The sequence below is a fragment of the Dromiciops gliroides genome, chromosome 3 (assembly GCF_019393635.1).
Source record: "Dromiciops gliroides isolate mDroGli1 chromosome 3, mDroGli1.pri, whole genome shotgun sequence".
NCBI classification, from domain to species: domain Eukaryota; kingdom Metazoa; phylum Chordata; class Mammalia; order Microbiotheria; family Microbiotheriidae; genus Dromiciops; species Dromiciops gliroides.
The window spans coordinates 140,698,062-140,705,842 of NC_057863.1; the positions used below are offsets into that span (position 1 = coordinate 140,698,062).

General features: G+C 34.5%; 1 pseudogene; it reads left to right on the top strand.

The window, feature by feature from the left end:
- The first annotated feature begins 2,119 nt into the window (after nucleotides 1-2,119).
- LOC122751033 lies at nucleotides 2,120-2,699 on the top strand (annotated as a pseudogene).
- Nucleotides 2,700-7,781: the final 5,082 nt, after the last annotated feature.

Genomic DNA, 7,781 nt, shown 5'->3' on the forward strand with positions numbered 1-7,781 from the left:
TTTGACCTGTAAATCACCATCTCTACATAACTTTTGACATCTGAATATCTACAAGATCCTACTCTGCTATCTATATGCACATTTGAAGCTCCTGTAATATATGTGTGTGTTTTTTCTAATCACTTGACCCTAACATGCTCTCAAGATATTATCACATCTTCCCCTCCCATTCCCAGGCAAACTTTTAGAAAAAGTTTTTAATTATTTTGCTACCCTAGCAACTTTCTCACCTCTCAGTTTCTTGCAATCTGGCTTCCATCCCAACCACTCTTATTGAACCCACTTTCTGCTCTGTCTCAGGTCAACAATTATCTCTCTATGTCTAAATCTAATGATTTTTTTGTTCACTCTTTATCCTTGATCTTTTTGCAGTGTTTCATACTATTAACACTTTCTCCTTAAAGATATTCCCCTCATTGGGTTTTTGTGATATTGCTTTATGGTGCTTTTCTTCTAACCTGTTTTACGCAATTCTGTATGACCTCCAAATGTTTGTAATATTTTCAAGATTATCATCAATATCACATGCCTAATATAAGAGTTTACTATAAGACATTGTCCTAGGATTTACATTCTACTCTCTCTACTCCCTTGGTGATCTCATGTGCTACCTTTGTATAAGTTATACTCTTTTTACTGATTACCCCTACTTATCCAGTGTCCACTTCTGTCCTGGGCTCTAGTATATAAGAAATTTTCAGTATGTGGTCTAACTAGGATTAAGAGCTTTCAATCCAATTAACTTTATATGATTTCAATTCAACAAACATTTTAGTTTTACTTTATTATTATTGTTTTAGTTCTTTCATAGAACTTTCCATGATCATGCAGACTCTAAGTTTGATTTCCCTTGTTTAGAGGTAGCTAGGTAGCACAGTAGATAGTGGACTGGACCTGGAATTAGAAAGATTTTAGTTGAAATTCATCTAAGTCTTTAACTGCCTCAATTTCTCCAAATACAAAATGAGTCTAATAATAGCACTTATCTCCCAGATTTGTTGTGAGGATGAAATGAGGTGATATTCTATAAAGTACTTAGCAGAGTGCCTGCTATCATAGGTGATTAATAAATGCTTGTTTCCTTTTCCCTATTCCCCTGGTTTCTAATTGTTTTCATTGAAATTGAATAGGTATTTGCAACTAGTGAAGAATTTGAAATCGCCATTTACAACTTAGAGTAGAAGTATAAGTTTTCCTTACCTATATTTTACATAAAATTGACTTGCTGGTAGCCTAAGTCTAGACTTTAAAAAATTGTTGTTTCAATATTGATTCTTACCCTCAAGTACCATTACCCCCTACTTATCATATGAAGTGTCTTAAATTAGTTGCTTCTAACAGAAGTGTCATTTCTATCTTGACTGACATTTTACTTGAATGACAGCATAATAGAGTAAGTTTGTTTTCATATTTTTAGTAACATAAAAAACTATAATTATGCAGTTGAAGGAAACTAAGATGAAATTATCTGTTACATGATTTTTTCTTTTAATGAAAAACATTTTTTAATGATGATGTTAAATTTTAACATGTCTTCAAAAATCACAGAGCTTTTAGGTCACATCAGTTTGCTCAAAGACCCTTAGGGGATAATTTATACAACCTTTGGTCTCTTTTCAGATAAATGGAAAATTGTAGAAACAAGTCATTGTTGAGAGAAATTAAGGTTTAAATAGCATTATCATAAAAAGATGATTGTTATATAAGATAGGAATTTGAAATTTGAAAATGAAACCCCTGGAAAACATAACATTTATGTATGCCTTTGTGATACGTGGTTGCTTGTATATTTGTTTAAATTTACCTTGGGGTGAGGAAGGAGGGGACTGGAGGGGAGGAGAGCTGGAGGGGGCAGAAGAGCAGACCTCTGGTCTCCTTCCCCAGGGCACTGGGGGTTGGAGGGGCCGGGGCTTTACTGGGGACCCCCAGCCTCTCTGACTGCCCCTTCCCACTTGGGTCTTGCCATCCTGGATGAAAGGGTCTGTGTTCTTCTTCCCCCCACCGTAGAGTTTAGACTCCACTCTTACTCTCCCTCCATTTCAGTATCCACTCCCTGGCCCACCTGCCCTTGGCATCTCCAGAGCCACAACTGCCTGCTGGATCAATTGTGTAGTCAAAAATGCCCAACTGGGGAGGAGGCAATAAATGTGGGGCCTATCGAAGAACTGTGTACCATGCCAAAGAGGTGCAGTGGGATGGAAGAAGCTTCCACAGATGTTGTTTTCTATGCATGGTTTGTAGGAAAAATTTAGACAGCACAACTGTGGCAATTCATGATGATGAGGTCTACTACAAATCCTACTATGGAAAGAAGTATGGACCCAAAGGGTATGGCTATGGCCAAGGAGCAGGCACACTTAACATGGACAGAGGAGAAAAGCTGGGCATCAAGCCTGAGAATGTGCAGCCTCACAGGCCTAAAACAAATCTAAATACTTCCAAATTTGCCCAGAAATTTGGAGGAGCTGAGAAGTGGAAAGATGTGGGGATCCGGTGTATGCCACAGAGAAAGTAATAGGAGCAGGAAAGCCTTGGCACAAAATTGTTTCCAATGTGCCAAGTGTGGAATGAGCTTGGAGTCAACAACTCTGACAGAGAAAGAAGGAAAAATCTATTGCAAAGGTTGATATGCAAAGAACTTTGGACCAAAGTGTTTTGGTTATGGTCAGGGAGCAGGAGCACTCGTCCATGCACAATAAAGGCTAAGACATCTAAGACAGCAAGAACCACAGTGCCATGCACCAAGACTGTATCAAGGCATGGTGTATCTCTTAATAGTAAACTACTATGAAAACTATGCCAACAATACCCTCATTTACGTATTGTTTGTTACTATGTATTTGAAGACACTAACTTGTAGGAAGGAAGCATTGCATTGAGTCTGTTTTAGTATATAATTATTCTGATTTTAACTACATAGTTTTGGATTGGCTTTTTGTAAAAGACCCATTGCTGTTTAAGTAAAGTTTCTCATAGCTTCTGAAAAAAAGTTTACCTTGGAATGTTAAAAGAACCCAGATTATTATGCCCTCTATGAGCTTTCAGAAATTTTTTAGATGAGATAAAAGAAGGAAGAAGACTCTGGATCCCACTGAAGCAAAGCAATTAGAGAAGGGTCAGTTGGAAAGTTACTCATGGATGTTCCTGTTTCTTGACAAAATAAATTGGTTTTATATAGTTTGGCACTACTCTGTTTGGAGGATTCAACATCAAAGAAAGACAGTTCTCTGTTTCCTAGGCTTTTCTATTCAATATATCCCAAGGTCTTAGTACCTGTCAACTGGCAAGAGATTCAAATAGTAATTGTTTTGTCACTCAAAAACATGAAAAAATGTCCCATGATAATTAAATAATACTGAGCTCCAAAGTGCATGAAGTCAATAAAAATCCATTATTAACCAAACAATACAAGGTGAGACAGGAAGTTAGAGGAACTTTGCAAGATATTATGCTTTACAAATTAAGAAATCTTGCTATGAAACTAAATATGATTGCATTTGTGTCAAACTACACCTTATACTTAATGAGAAACAAAAAATAGACTTTATAGAGCACTAAAAGATATATAAAACATTTTACATATATTACTTAATTTAATTATCACAACAACCCATGAGATAGGTATTATTATTATTGTTATCATCATTTGATAGATGATGAACTTGAACCTGAGCTTAAGTTATCTGCTGTGGGTCACATAACTAGTAAATAATGGAAGAATTCAAACCCTTTTATTCCTCACTCTAAATACAGCACTCTATGTACTACCCTTTTCTGGCTCCATTTGATTGGAGTAAGGTGATAGATAGATAGAATGTAACGGTTCTTGTACAAATATTCACTCAGTTGGGAAGATAGAAGGATGGGTAACCTCAGACACAGAATAACCATAGAATTTTACTGAATTAATTTCCAGTCTCAAGTAACCAAATAGCTGTTCAAATTTCCATTTCCTAGTGTACATATTTCCCTCGCATATATGCTAGTTAGCCTCAGACCTAATAAATTATGGGACGGTATACTGACAGAAAGACAAGCAAAATAAATTAATACATAACTTTGATTCTTTTTTTGACACTTGTATGACTTTAAGAGATAAAGATAATGGTTGATGACAAGTATCAGAGGGGAGAAGTATTATAAAAGGTGGGCCACACTTTGCTCCTCAGATAAGTTCACTACAAAGACCTATGTAAATTGCTTTCATAAACAGTATTGGACTAATGGGGACAATTAAAATTCTCAAGATATGCTAATGAAAAGAATACAAAAATATGTTTAAAAGCTAATGAGTTTATTTTAGGGGAAAAAAATTCCATAACAGAAAACATCAGCCTTTTTCTTACATCAACCATGGTGTCATAAAAGCTGAGTATTATCTTTGTTCTTATCAATCTCAGGTTTCCCAGAAGTACATTGGCTGTGCCCTATGACTGAGATGTTCTTCCCCCCATTGTATAATTCTTAGTTTCCCTGACTTCCTTCAAAACTCTACCCAAATACCACTTTCTGAAAGAAGTTTTTCCTGATCCCCCTTTCCCTCAATTGCTAATGTCTTCCCATCTAAGCTCTCAGGTTCCCTTCCATCTAGTATTTATATATTTTGTATGTATTTATTGACTCCTGCATTCCAGTGTCTACAGTTAATTCCAATGACTGTAGTTTGCCTTTCTTTATATTCCCAGTGTTTGACATAGCATCTGAAAAGAATCAGTGATTAATAAATATTTGTTGACTAACTAAAAGAAGAGAATTAATTAGTTGCTTCAAGAATGAGTATATAGAGATGGCCTAGAAATGTAGTAGACCTGGGTTCAAATTAAGGCCTGTGACACATATCAACTGAGAAAACCTGCTGGGAATAACACTCCAACACAGTAAATTACAGAAATCAGAGGAAAATCCCTGATTTCTGTTGGGGAAGGAAATTTCCACACTAAGTTGCATATATCAATTAAAACACACATTTGAATTCACAAAAGTATTATATTACAAATATTTTTCCTTCTCCATCTAAGGCAGCTAGGTAGCAAGGTGGATCCAGCACTAGACCTGGAGTTGGGAGGACCTGAATTTAAATCTGGTTTCAGATACTTACTAGCTATGTAACCCTGGGTAAGTCACTTACCCTTTGTTTGCCTTAATCTGCTATAGAATGAAATGGTAAACCACTTCAGAATCTTTGCAAAAAAATCAAACCAAACTAAACCAAACCAAAAAATAAAACCAATAATGAAGCAAAAAAATGAAAAAAACCCAAACATGGACAGTATTGTTGCATTAAAGACCATGGAGTCATGAAGAGTTGAATTCTCCTGAACAATAACAACAAATACAAATTTAAAATTATTTATGAGATTATGCACATAAGTTAAGGTGTTTTGATCCAAATATTTACATAAGAGTTTATTTCCATCTTGCTGACTCCCATGTATGTCATTGATATTAATCCCTCCCCTGTTTTTTCAAAGGTAATGCCATAGCTAGACTCAACTTGCTTTATATCGTCACAGTATAAAACACCTAGTTTCCTTTAATACACTGCTCAGGTACCATTTCCCACAAGATAACTTTCTAGATGTCCCTATCACTTGTTATTCTCTCTACCTCTCAAAAATATTTTGCATTACATTGTTTTTATTGTATTATTTTCATGTCTGTAGGATCCCCCATTTGAATGAAAGTTTCTTGAAGGCAGGGAATATAATTTTTAAAAAAATCTACAATGCTTATCATGGTGTCTTCTATAGCATAGAGGCTTATTTAATGTTTGCAGAATTTACTTGGTTTTATTTCCCCTCTACTTCATCTTTCTACATTCTCTTTTTTAGGCACTCTTATCACCTCTAGGGCTCCAAATATCACTTCTGTGCAGATGACTCCCAAATTCCTATCTCTAGACCCCAAATACTTTCAGCTTTTAGTTTCAAACATAAAAATGCCTGCTGGACATTTCTATGTGGAAATTTTACCAAAGCTTAAAGTCAATACTTTGGTGTTTCATCTAATATTCTTCTTCTCTTCACCCTCTTCTCCCTACAGTATGCTTAAAGCAGCCTTAGAAGTTCTTAGAATCTGCTAAGATTCTTCTTAGTGTTTCAGTTTTGTAGTCTCTAGTTCAAATGAACTCATTTTTAACACAATTTGCCTTTAAGAAGGCCAAATCTAGTTTTTTAAATTTAAAAATAAGAAATATACAAATCCTGATAACTTTTAGGCAAATATAAAACAGTGATTTGTTCATACTTATTTTTTAAGTTCAATTTTATTTTTTATTATGAATTTATCAATCATCAAAAAAACAATTTTTCAATATAAAAATAAAAAAGATTGTCTAAGAAAATATAAATTTAAATGTTTTAAGTGTATATTGTTTCACAAATTAATTAAAAGGTTTCACTTATTTATATCCTTTCTGAATTAATTTGTGTTTGGTACTGTATATTTTGAAATTATTTATTGATTTTTTCTTTAATTTTGAATTCTATCAATATCACCTGCATTCTTTGATAGAAGAGTTGTACAGTAATTTCTATTATGTCAGACTCTTTATTGTTTTTTTGTTGTTGTTTTGGTGGGACAATGACAGTTAAGTGACTTGCCTAGGATCACACAGCTAACAAGTGTCAAGTGTCTGAGGTCAAATTTGAATTCAGGTCCTCCTGAATCCAGGGCTGGTGCTTTATCCATTGAACTACCTAGCTGCCCCCATGTCAGACACTTTGTGACCCCATTTGTGATTTTCTTGGCAAAGATATTAGAGCAGATTATCATTTCTTCCTCTAGCTCATTTTATAGGAGGCAAAGAGGGTTAAATGACTTGCCCAGGGTCAAACAACCAGTAAGTTTCTGAAGACAGATTTAAATTCAGGAAAATTAGTTTTTCTAATTCTAGATCTGACACTCTATCCACTGTACTACATACCTGTCCTAAATAGAAGAACTTCTTTAATAGGTACAGTCAGCCAAAATAAATACTTACTTTGCATTAAATGCCCATTTTAAACTTGACTTTACTTGGTAGTTTTTTGCACTCTCTTTTCTCATTTAATATTTGTCTTATTGTCCCTTCACTATATGAATGAATGAATGAATAAATAAATAAAAACTAGTTATTAAACATCACATGCTAGCTATTGTAGCAAGTTGGGGATAGAAAAAAAGACAGTCCCTACTCTCAGAGTTTACATTCTAAGTAGGGGAAACCACACATAAAAGAAAGTTTACCTGGAGGGCAGATAATAAGATCTGGAGGAACTCCTTACCTGAAATAAAAGAGTAGATGACTCTTTTTCTTCCTCAATGTAAGGAAGCAGGCTGCACAGATAGATTCTGTGTGGCCCCTGCCAAAAAAGGGACAAAGAGAGAAGGAGAGGGAGCAGAGAGAGTAGACCAGGGGAGAAGGATGCCTTTGGGGATGAAATGTCTTCCGTTATCCAGCTATAATGAATGTAATGAACCATGGCAGTGAAAGTTTAGCTGGCCTTGACAGGGACAGATTAGATTATATGTAGTTTTTTCTGGTTATTTGTAAATGTCAGTAATTCCAATGTTTTTTGATATTCTGCATTATTTTTCATTCTTTTAAGGGAAAAGTAAAACATCAACAGATAGAATAAAATATAACTGTAGTTTCTTATTTTTTCTTAATTTTATTTTTATTATAAATTTGCCAAACAAGAAAAACTAATTTTTATATAAAATTATATATATATATATTCTATAAATACATAAATTTGTAAATATATTCTACATGTACATTCTGTGACATATATTCTAAA